This window comes from Pecten maximus, chromosome 9 (genome assembly GCF_902652985.1).
Source record: "Pecten maximus chromosome 9, xPecMax1.1, whole genome shotgun sequence".
NCBI classification, from domain to species: Eukaryota; Metazoa; Mollusca; class Bivalvia; order Pectinida; family Pectinidae; genus Pecten; species Pecten maximus.
The window spans coordinates 42,601,595-42,615,069 of NC_047023.1; the positions used below are offsets into that span (position 1 = coordinate 42,601,595).

The 13,475-nt window shown below is 41.3% G+C and overlaps 1 protein-coding gene across 1 annotated transcript in view; it reads left to right on the top strand.

Moving 5' to 3' along the window:
- The first annotated feature begins 1,612 nt into the window (after positions 1 to 1,612).
- The window catches only part of LOC117334543, a 38,330-nt gene continuing 26,467 nt past the window's right edge, over positions 1,613 to 13,475 (top strand). Inside the window, exon 1 of the mRNA XM_033894224.1 lies at positions 1,613 to 1,993. The gene's annotated coding sequence lies outside the window, so the exon portion shown is untranslated. The remainder of the gene's footprint in view (positions 1,994 to 13,475) is intronic.

Below are 13,475 nucleotides of genomic sequence, written 5' to 3' on the forward strand. Positions count from 1 at the left end.
TCGAAAGGAGGAAATGGATGGAATTCAGCCCTCAAAAGACTCACTCTTTCTCAGAAAGGCTTCTTGGATTTTGAACTAATTTAACATGTAGCATTGGAAGAACAAGGCCATGGTCACAGTTGCTTTTTACACCCCTCATGTTACACAGATTTCTATGAAACATAGTAATATCAATCTGAACAAGTCAGTGTCACCAGGTCAAAGGTCAATGTCACTGGTCAAATTGTATGTTGAAGATCTGGTATATTTTTAGCACATTCTGTGTTCAAATCACCTGTTGTCTGCTGTCTTTTATGATTCTTGTTTGTTCAATTTCTCCGAACATACCAAAGGTATCTTCAAATGTGTTTCTGACAGTGTTTCCTGTAGTTATAAATAGTATATTTTTGGACAGATCAGAAACCAAGATGGCCAACAGGCAGCCATATTGGATTTTGAAATTTGCCAATCTTGGGAACTTACTGAAGGGATCTCACTTTCACATCCATACTAAGCTTCCCTAGTCCCTAGTATACACTTTACTGTATTCTGGTCAGTAGCTCGAATTTCAAACAGCAATAAGAATTAATTTACTATTGACATTGTTGCTGATACTTGGTATACAATAGATAATGAAGAGGGGAAAAAAACACAGAAAATAAGGACACAAGAACCAATGAAGATTATACAGTGGTGGATACAAAGATCCCTCCTAAATCTCCTTTAGGTTTTCTCATTGGTAAGTTCAAATTCAACTATAAACGGTTTGACAAAGGTTAAAGGTAATCAGGTCAAGGTAACAAAGGTAAAATGTTTCCTTGAACTGGTGGCAATTTTTAGCATCCTGTCGCAAAGCTGTCTTGAAAGAGTAGGTACAAAAATTCGGACCATATAAAGCCAAGGACATTGTGTCAAATGTCAAGGTCACAATTGAAATGAATATAACTGAAAAGTTTTAACAGTTAAAAAGTGCTTTTTTTTGTGTCTGTATTAGTACATCAAAGATTCCCAAGTGGGCTAAAATATGATGGAGGGAGTCGGTGATCAATCCCAGTGTCTCACCAAGGGAAGTAAAGATAGGTACTAGACACAGTGCTGTCTTTCTGGTGGTGCCAGTCAATTGCAGTGTGCACACAAAACTTGAGTTTGGGAATAAGATTTATTATTTTTGTTATGATAATTAAAGAGGGTATTAAATTGCATAGATGGTATACAAAAACCTTTTGTTTCTTGTATTGAATACAAAAGTTTATCAAAAGTTTCTTGAGGGTTCGTAATAGTTGTGTGAATTTTGAAAATCCACTACTGACACTTAGGCTTGCCAGAAAGTTGCACAAATGATAGTTTTAAAAAAAGGACACCAACAAATGTATGATTTGATAAAAATTATTAAGCTATTTAAACATTTTAATGAAATACTACAAATTTCAAGATTTTGTTGTGTTTAGCTATAAATTCCTCTGTTGTTCCAGAAGAAGACTTGGATATGTTGATGATATGGGCACTTAAGCAGCATCAGAACCAGGCAGATCATGTATCGCAGTAATCAGTGGTTCCATGTAACTGTTACCAGGCCATGTGCTATCAACAGGCTGATAAGTTAGGATTGAACTTCGTGTAAGTCACTAGAGGGTAGAGTCAGGATGGCATGTGTGTGTACTGTGTAACTATTTGACCTGTTTTACAACTAATTGACGGGGAGTTTCCTTACACTTCAAATTCAAAGTAGATTGTCTCCACACTCCGTCATGATGGTACACCAGAAATATAAAGATGGATTTTGAATTTTAAGACAGGTTATTGAATTACTGGTATTTTGAATGAAACATTTGTTTTCTGAGTGTAACTGTTACGTTAAAACCATGTAATTCAATCAATCTAATTAACGATTAGGATTTCCTAACACTTGACTTTTTTCTGTGGTTGAAGTGGCATGGCAGTATATACAGACCCCAAACATCACTACAGTATGGATGTAACAAGTGATGGTGAAACAGACCTAGATTTCTGAAAAGTAAGTTATTTTTTCTTTTATAATTTTTCCACCTGGTGATGTTATGTAACTTTTGTTTACTAAAGATGGAGCCTTTAAAGATGAATTTGCAGCATTACAAATTATGGAGGACATAAGTCCAACCTTCATCCAGTCATTATTTAAATCATTTATAATAAATTATAAAAGGAAGCATTAAGGGGTACAGTGAAATATGGAAAATTATGACTTAAATCTTCAGATTTACACCTATAAACCATAATGATTTTTAAACCCATAGAAATATTCCCTATTTTGTTTGTTTATTTAATTGTTTGTTTGTTTAATTGTTTGTTTTTATCTATGTTGAGACAAAGCTCTAAATGGATTCATTTAACAGACAAAGAAAGGATACAATCTCATAAGTTAACTTTGTTGGAATGAAGGAATCTATATATTTACATCGTGAGTTAAATAATGTATACACCCCCTTGTCAATGGCAGCCTCACTATATATACATGAGAACAGTTTTTTATATACAAATGCCACTTGATGTGATGACATGGTACATTTTCTTGAAAGTTTGGTTTAATACAGAAATTTTAAAGACTAGACATATTAGAATATTCATGACTTGTTTAGTTGTTTCATCAATAAATCAATGCAGATGCAAGTTGAATTATTTGATAAATACTAGTACTAGTACTTGCGCTGTATTTGACCTAAATGTGCACCATCCTTTATGGTCTCCATCTATCCTTTTCCTTTGTCAAAATGTTCTTCCTTTCGCTATAGTTTGCTGGATTGCTTGAAAAAAATCATTCTTATTTGTCCACATAGCTTAGACCTATATTTCCATTTTGCCTTTAAAATTTCTTAAAGAATTAAATAATCATTCAGGCTGGTCACAATAAGTTAGCATATACAGCCTGAAATAGAATCATTGAGTCAGGTCACAATAAAGTGACATACAGCCTTAAATAAAATCATTGGGGTAGGTTACAATAAGGTGACATACTACCTTAAATAGAATCATTGAGTCGGGTCACAATAAGGTGATATACAGCCTTAAATAAATCATTGGGGTAGGTTACAATCAGGTGACATACAGCCTTAAAAAGAATCATTGAGTCGGGTCACAATAAGATGGCATTCAGCCTTAAATAGAATCATTGAGTCAGGTCACAATAAAATGGCATTCAGCCTTAAATAAAATCATTGGGGTAGGTTACAATAAGGTGACATACAGCCTTAAATAAAATCATTGAGTCAGATCACAATAAGATGACATACAGCCTTAAATAAAATCATTGAGTCAGATCACAATAAGATGACATACAGCCTTAAATAGAATCATTGAGTCAGATCACAATAAAATGGCGTACAACCTTAAATAGATCATTGAGCCGGGTCACAATAAGGTGGCATACAACCTTAGATAAATCATTGAGTCAGGTCACAATAAGCCGACATACAGGTTAAATTAGATTTAATCATTGAGATAGGTTACACTACGATATCATACAGCCTTAAATAAAATCGTGAGTCAGGTCACAATGAGGTAACTACATTGCTAGGCATTAATGAAATTAGGCATATTAAGGCAGTGATAAAGTAACACACAGCCCTTCAAATGAAATCTCTGAGGCCAGATTTGCTGCAGGTGTTCAGTATAAGCATGTAACTCCAAGTTGGTGTTATCTGTATGTTCTCCTGACAGACAGTGGCTGGTTAGTGTTGGAGGCAGTGAGCCTGTTTACATGCTTTGATTACAAATCTGTCAATATTTCTAGTTTGCAGTTGTTTATATACCAAACTGTCCTTTGCTTAGTCTGACAGGTTCTATAATCTACCAGACCACATAGGTTATCTCCCCTGGTACTCTGATTTCTTCCCACAGTTAAAGACCCCTTGGATGAGTATAAGTTGCTGCCTAGTTGTTGTTAAGTAAAGTTTATATATAATATCATGTTCATGTGTTCAGAAAGAAACATATATGAGCAAATAAATTATTTATCTTGATTACCACAAATAATTGTCTATTTTTGTGGTATGTCATTAATTATATACCTCTTTTGGTGAAATAAGGTTATTGTTATGTTAAAGTCAAAAACCAAACATTATTTATATTTATACCTGAAATGTGGTAGTGTACTGGCTATCACAATAAATGGTAGAGAAAGAATTAATCCAAAAATAATCAAATTGAACACTAAATGCATGTTCTGCAGTCCCATATCATAAATAGGCTCTCCATCTTGGGAACATGTTGTAGTTTCAAAGTTATTCTCAAATAATCTCTTTTGACCTTGACATTGCTCTGACCTTGGTTTGACCAAGATATCTTTTTAATTCTAATTAGATGACACAACAAGGTTAAGAGAAGGTCATATTAGTGTCATCCAGATTCACTGTGGATGAAGTATCCCCTTGTTAACCAAACAAAAAGAGGCCCATGGGCCTAAACAGTCATTGGACAAGACCTACAGCAGGGACACACCCCTCCATCCCAAGGGGTCCGACCAGCCTTTTTTAGGTCACCTGAGACAAAGTCTCAGTTTACCTATTGCGATCGCCTTTTATCAAGCGTCATAAACAATTTACATTTTCGACTTCTTCTCCATCACCTCTAATTAACCAAATTCAATGAAATTTGGCAGAAAGCTTCAATGACCAAAGGTCAACCAATAATGTGAATTATATTGTCCCCTGGACCACCCAGGGACCTGAGGGTCAGGGCAAAAAAGTGTCAAATTGACTAAAAAAACTTAAAAATCTTCTACTCAGCTCCCATATATAGTAGAATCAAATACTCTTCATATATACTGTAGAAGGATTTTAAGCTGCTGTACCAAAATTGTGAATTTCATGACCCTGTGGTCTCGTATTTGACCCTGGGGATGGGGTAAACTTTACTATAGTTTATATTGGGAAATCACATTTTTGACAATTATTACAATTTCAGTTGAAATTCATTCCAACTTGGTTATCATTATCAGCATGGGATGGCAGCTTAAAGGTATGCACATGTTGGCCCTGACTGACCCCCAGGAGCTTATGGGTGGGGCCAAAAAAATATTTCAAAACTCAGGTGACCGATAAGGCCCATGGGTCTCTTGTTTATATAAATTATGATTGCCCTCCTCCATTGATATTTCATACCAAAGGTTGAAATCCGCTTTGGCCTTAAAGAGGAGTAGCGATTTGAAAGTAAAAGTTACACATAGCGCACAACAACGGACAACACACAATGGCTAAAGGTCATCCTGACCCTCTGTGTCAGAGCAGGATTCAAACTCAAGACTTGTATACACACTAGGTTCTATAACCAGCATATATAGTTGGCTGTATTCCTTTAAAACCTTTTAGTGCTGCTTCTAGCCTTCAATTACTGGTTTTGTAACATGGATGATTAAGCTAATGATGCTATAGCCCAGAGTCCAGTAACTAGTTGCCAGTATCCAGCCAACCTTTTAGCTGCCACTAAAATGATATCTACATCATTTTATAACATTGATGAATAAGATAGGCCACACCAGAATGAATTAACCAGGGGTGTGAATCACATCTGCACAGATAACTTGGTCAGTGTGTATGTGTGTAATGAGGTGCTATCTTATCTCAAAGCAATTACTCTAGTTAAGGCACTTTTCTGTATCAGTATTTACATAAGTATACATGTACACATGTATATATCATCACATTAATTGACACATATTACTCCATGTCATTCTTACTTCTCTTGGTATCTTCACTTCATTTACATCAATGTCCATGCAGACATTATATTGTTAGGACTAGTTTAAGGGAACTAAATTAAAGAGTTTAGTTTAGATATAATACAAGGGCATTATCTGTTCTGGAGTAAAAACATTGAAATCATTGACACACTTGGCATTCCAAATTGTAAGTTTTGCGAATCAATTTGATGATCTTGTCTTGTGAGATTTCCTACACTTGGCCATGTGGTTGGTGATGGACTGATCTGAAATTGGTTCACCTGATATGTTATACTGTCTACAGACATCAGATACTACAGACATCAGATACTACAGACATCAGATACTGTCTACAGACATCAGATACTACAGACATCAGATACTGTCTACAGACATCAGATACTACAGACATCAGATACTGTCTACAGACATCAGATACTGTCTACAGACATCAGATACTGTCTACAGACATCAGATACTACAGACATCAGATACTGTCTACAGACATCAGATACTGTCTACAGACATCAGATACTACAGACATCAGATACTGTCTACAGACATCAGATACTGTCTACAGACATCAGATACTACAGACATCAGATACTGTCTACAGACATCAGATACTACAGACATCAGATACTACAGACATCAGATACTGTCTACAGACATCAGATACTACAGACATCAGATACTGTCTACAGACATCAGATACTGTCTACAGACATCAGATACTGTCTACAGACATCAGATACTGTCTACAGACATCAGATACTACAGACATCAGATACTGTCTACAGACATCAGATACTACAGACATCAGATACTGTCTACAGACATCAGATACTGTCTACAGACATCAGATACTGTCTACAGACATCAGATACTGTCTACAGACATCAGATACTACAGACATCAGATACTACAGACATCAGATACTGTCTACAGACATCAGATACTGTCTACAGACATCAGATACTACAGACATCAGATACTGTCTACAGACATCAGATACTACAGACATCGGATACTGTCTACAGACATCAGATACTGTCTACAGACATCGGATACTGTCTACAGACATCAGATACTGTCTACAGACATCGGATACTGTCTACAGACATCAGATACTGTCTACAGACATCAGATACTACAGACATCAGATACTACAGACATCAGATACTGTCTACAGACATCAGATACTGTCTACAGACATCAGATACTACAGACATCAGATACTGTCTACAGACATCAGATACTGTCTACAGACATCAGATACTGTCTACAGACATCAGATACTGTCTACAGACATCAGATACTACAGACATCAGATACTGTCTACAGACATCAGATACTACAGACATCAGATACTGTCTACAGACATCAGATACTGTCTACAGACATCAGATACTACAGACATCAGATACTGTCTACAGACATCAGATACTACAGACATCAGATACTGTCTACAGACATCAGATACTACAGACATCAGATACTGTCTACAGACATCAGATACTGTCTACAGACATCAGATACTACAGACATCAGATACTGTCTACAGACATCAGATACTGTCTACAGACATCAGATACTACAGACATCAATAGAGAGTTTGGTACTGATTAGTGAGAGATGACTACATGTATATAACTAGCCAGCATTAATGTATACTTTATGTTAGGAAAATTGATACAATGACACTCCACTTATTAATCTTGTTGTCCCTCTACAGTAACCACTAAACCTGGTGTCCCACTACCGAGTAACCACTAAACTTGGTGTCCCACTATAGTAACCACTAAACTTGGTGTCCCACTATAGTAACCACTAAACTTGTTGTCCCACTATAGTAACCACTAAACCTGGTGTCCCACTATAGTAACCACTAAACTTGTTGTCCCACTACAGTAACCACTAAACCTGGTGTCCCACTACAGTAACCACTAAACTTGGTGTCCCACTACAGTAACCACTAAACCTGGTGTCCCACTACCCAGTAACCACTAAACCTGGTGTCCCACTACCCAGTAATCACTAAACTTGGTGTTCCACTACCCAGTAACCACTAAACCTGGTGTCCCACTACAGTAACCACTAAACCTGGTGTTCCACTACCCAGTAACCCCTAAACCTGGTGTCCCACTACAGTAACCACTAAACCTGGTGTCCCACTACAGTAACCACTAAACCTGGTGTCCCACTACCCAGCTACCACTAAACCTGGTGTCCCACTACAGTAACCACTAAACCTGGTGTCCCACTACCCAGTAACCACTAAACCTGGTGTCCCACTACTGAGTAACCACTAAACTTGGTGTCCCACTACCCAGTAATCACTAAACCTGGTGTCCCACTACAGTAACCACTAAACCTGGTGTCCCACTATAGTAACCACTAAACCTGGTGTCCAACTACCCAGTAACCAATAAACCTGGTGTCCAACTACCCAGTAACCACTAAACCTGGTGTCCCACTACCCAGTAACCACTAAACCTGGTGTCCCACTACTGAGTAACCACTAAACTTGGTGTCCCACTACCCAGTAATCACTAAACCTGGTGTCCCACTACAGTAACCACTAAACCTGGTGTCCCACTACCCAGTAATCACGAAACCTGGTGTCCCAATAACCACGAAACTTGGTGTCCCACTACAGTAACCACTAAACCTGGTGTCCCACTACAGTAACCACAAAACCTGGTGTCCCACTACAGTTACCACTAAACCTGGTGTCCCACTATAGTAACCACTAAACCTGGTGTCCCACTATAGTAACCACTAAACCTGGTGTCCCACTATAGTAACCACTAAACTTGTTGTCCCACTACAGTAACCACTAAACTTGTTGTCCCACTACAGTAACCAATAAACCTGTTGTCCCACTACAGTAACCACTAAACCTGGTGTCCCACTACCGAGTAACCACTAAACTTGGTGTCCCACTATAGTAACCACTAAACCTGGTGTCCCACTACAGTAACCACTAAACCTGGTGTCCCACTATAGTAACCACTAAACTTGTTGTCCCACTACAGTAACCACTAAACCTGGTGTCCCACTATAGTAACCACTAAACTTGTTGTCCCACTACAGTAACCACTAAACTTGTTGTCCCACTACAGTAACCACTAAACCTGGTGTCCCACTACCCAGTAACCACTAAACCTGGTGTCCCACTACAGTAACCACTAAACCTGGTGTCCCACTATAGTAACCACTAAACCTGGTGTCCCACTACCCAGTAACCACTAAACCTGGTGTCCCACTATAGTAACCACTAAACCTGGTGTCCCACTACGAGTACCACTAACCTGGTGTCCCACTACCCAGTAATCCACTAAACCTGGTGTCCCACTACAGTACCACTAACCTTGGTGTCCCACTACAGTAATCACGAAACCTGGTGTCCAAGTAACCACTAAACCTGGTGTCCCACTACAGTAACCACTAAACCTGGTGTTCCCACTACCAGTAACCACTAAACCTGGTGTCCCACTACCAGTTACCACTAACCTGGTGTCCCACTACCCAGTACCACAAAACCTGTGTCCCACTACAGTAACCACTAAACCTGGTGTCCCATACCAGTAACCACTAAACCTGGTGTCCCACTACCCAGTAACCACTAAACCTTGGTGTCCCACTACCCAAGCTACAACTAAACCTGGTGTCCCACTACCCAGCTAACCACTAAACCTGGTGTCCCACTACCAGCTACCACTAAACCTGGTGTCCCACTACCCAGCTTACCACTAACCTGGGTCCCACTACTAGTAAGCACTAAACCTGGTGTCCCACTACCCAGTAACCACTAAACCTGGTCCCCTACTAGTAACCCCAAACTGGTGTCCACACCCAGTACCACAACTTGTCCCACTACAGTTACCACTAAACCTGTTCCCACTACCAGTAACCACTAAACCTGGTGTCCCCCTAGTACCACAAAACCTGGTGTCCCCACACAGTAACCACTAAACTGGTGTCCACTACCCAGCTACCACTAAACTGGTTCCCACTACCCTAAACTTTACCCACTAACCCAGTAATCCCTAAACTATCCCACTACCAAGTAACCACAAAACCTGGTGTCACACTACCCAGTAACCACAAAACCTGGTGTCCCACTACCCAGTAACCACAAAACCTGGTGTCCCACTACCCAGTAACCACTAAACCTGGTGTCCCACTACCCAGTAACCACTAAAACCTGGTGTCCCACTACCAGCTAACCACTAAACCTGGTGTCCCACTACCCAGCTACCACTAAACCTGGTGTCCCATTACCCAGTAACCACTAAACCTGGTGTCCCACTACCCAGCTACCACTAAACCTGGTGTCCCACTACCCAACTACCACTAAACCTGGTGTCCCATTACCCAGCTACCACTAAACCTGGTGTCCCACTACCCAGCTACCACTAAACCTGGTGTCCCACTACCCAGTAACCACTAAACCTGGTGTCCCACTACCCAGCTACCACTAAACCTGGTGTCCCACTACCCACCTACCACTAAACCTGGTGTCCCGCTACCCAGCTACCACTAAACCTGGTGTCCCACTACCCAGCAACCACTAAACCTGGTGTCCCACTACCCAGTAACCACTAAACCTGGTGTCCCACTACCCAGCTACCACTTAACCTGGTGTCACAGTAACCAATAAACCTGGTGTCCCACTACCCAGTAACCACTAAACATGGTGTCACACTACAGTTACCACTAAACCTGGTGTCCCACTACAGTAACCACTAAACATGGTGTCCCACTATAGTAACCACTAAACCTGGTGTCCCACTACCCAATAACCACTTAACCTGATGTCCAACTACCCAGTAACCACGAAACTTGGTGTCCCACTACAGTAACCACTAAACCTGGTGTCCCACTACAGTAACCACTAAACCTGGTGTCCCACTACCGAGCTACCACTAAACCTGCTGTCCCACTACCCAGTAAGCACTAAACCTGGTGTCCCACTGCCCAGTAATCACTAAACCTGGTGTCCCACTACAGTAACCACTAAACCTGGTGTCCCACTACCCAGTAACCACGAAACCTGGTGTCCCACTACCCAGTAACCACTAAACCTGGTGTCCCACTACAGTAACCACTAAACCCTGTGTCCCACTACCCAGTAACCCACTAAACCTGGTGTCCCACTACAGTTACCACTAAACCTGCTGTCCCACTACCCAGTAACCACTAAACCTGCTGTCCCACTACCCAGTAACCACTAAACCTGGTGTCCCACTACCCAGTAACCACTAAACCTGGTGTCCCATTACCCAGCTACCACTAAACCTGGTGTCCCACTACCCAGCTACCACTAAACCTGGTGTCCCACTACCCAGTAACCACTAAACCTGGTGTCCCACTACCCAGTAACCACTAAACCTGGTGTCCCACTACCCAGTAACCACTAAACCTGGTGTCTCACTACAGTAACCACTAACCTGGTGTCCCACTACCCAGTAATCACGAAACCTGGTGTCCCATTACAGTAACCACTTAAACCTGGTGTCCCACTACAGTAACCACTTAACCTGGTGTCCCACTACCCAGCTACCACTAAACCTGGTATCCCACTACCCAGCTACCACTAAACCTGGTGTCCCACTACCCAGCTACCACTAAACCTGGTGTCCCACTACCCAGTAACCACTAAACCTGGTGCCCCACTACCCAGTAACCACTAAACCTGGTGTCACACTACAGTAACCACTAAATCTGGTGTCCCACTACAGTAACCACTAAACCTGGTGTCCCACTACCCAGTAATCCACTAAACCTGGTGTCCCACTACAGTAACCACTAACCTGGTGTCCCACTACAGTAACCACTAACCCAGTAACCACTAAACCTGGTGTCCCACTACCCAGTAACCACTAAACCTGGTGTCCCACTACCCAGTAACCACTAAACCTGGTGTCCCACTACCCAGTAACCACTAAACCTGGTGTCCCACTACCCAGTAACCACTAAACCTGGTGTCCCACTACCCAGTAACCACTAAACCTGGTGTCCCACTACAGTAACCACTAAACCTGGTGTCCCACTACCCAGTAACCACTAAACCTGGTGTCCCACTACCCAGTAACCACTAAACCTGGTGTTCCACTACCCAGTAACCACTAAACCTGGTGTCCCACTACCCAGTAACCACTAAACCTGGTGTCCCACTACCCAGTAACCACTAAACCTGGTGTCCCACTACCCAGTAACCACTAAACCTGGTGTCCCACTACCCAGTAACCACTAAACCTGGTGTCCCACTACCCAGTAACCACTAAACCTGGTGTCCCACTACAGTAACCACTAAACCTGGTGTCCCACTACAGTAACCACTAAACCTGGTGTCCCACTACCCAGTAACCACTAAACCTGGTGTCCCACTACAGTAACCACTAAACCTGGTGTCCCATTATACATCCAACACTAATCTAGTTCGCTTTGTTATCACACCTCTTTCCCTGTTAACATCACAAATCTAGTTGACCCCATTATCCATCCACTAATCTAGTTGACCCCATTATCCATCCACAAATCTAGTTGACCCCATTATCCATCCACCACTTACCTAGTTGACCCCATTATCCATCCACCACTAATCTAGTTGACCCCATTATCCATCCACAAATCTAGTTGACCCCATTATCCATCCACTAGTCTAGTTGACCCCATTATCCATCCACAAATCTAGTTGACCCCATTATCCATCCACTAATCTAGTTGACCCCATTATCCATCCACAAAACTAGTTGACCCCATTATCCATCCACTTATCTAGTTGACCCCATTATCCATCCACAAATCTAGTTGACCCCATTATCCATCCACTAATCTAGTCGACCCCATTATCCATCCACTAATCTAGTTGACCCCATTATCCATCCACAAATCTAGTTGACCCCATTATCCATCCACTAATCTAGTTGACCCCATTATCCATCCACAAACTCAGTTGACCCATTAATCCACCCACATCTTTGACCCCAGTATATCCATCACAACCTAGGTTGCCCACATACCATCCCAATCTAGTGTCCCACTACCATCACACAAACTAGTTGATCCCAACATCCAGTAACCACTACAACCCCATTATCCCATACCACAATCCAGTTAACCCCGTTATCCATCCAAAACATTACCACACCCATAGTCCACCTACAACTAGTGACCCAAATGTCCACAACTCAGTCGACCCACATTACCATGCCACTAATCAGTTACCCTTAATCCAGTCCCACTAATCAGTGACCCCCATTAATCGTCCACTAGCTAGTACCCCAAATCGTCCACTAGTTAACCACATACCGGTTCCACTACCTAGTGACCACTAACCGTCCCACTACTAGTACACCAACCTCCAGTCCACAACTAGTGACCCTATAATCTGTCGCCAACTAACCCCATTAACCAAAACAGGTGACCCCCCATTATCCATCCACTAATCTAGTTGACCCCATTATCCATCCATCACAAATCTAGTTGACCCCATTATCCATCCATCACAAATCTAGTTGACCCCATTATCCATCCACAAATCTAGTTGACCCCATTATCCATCCACAAATCTAGTTGACCCCATTATCCATCCACAAATCTAGTTGACCCCATTATCCATCCACTAATCTAGTTGACCCCATTATCCATCCACCACAAATCTAGTTGACCCCATTATCCATCCACCACAAATCTAGTTGACCCCATTATCCATCCACAAATCTAGTTGACCCCATTATCCATCCACAAATCTAGTTGACCCCATTATCCATCCACTAATCTAGTTGACCCCATT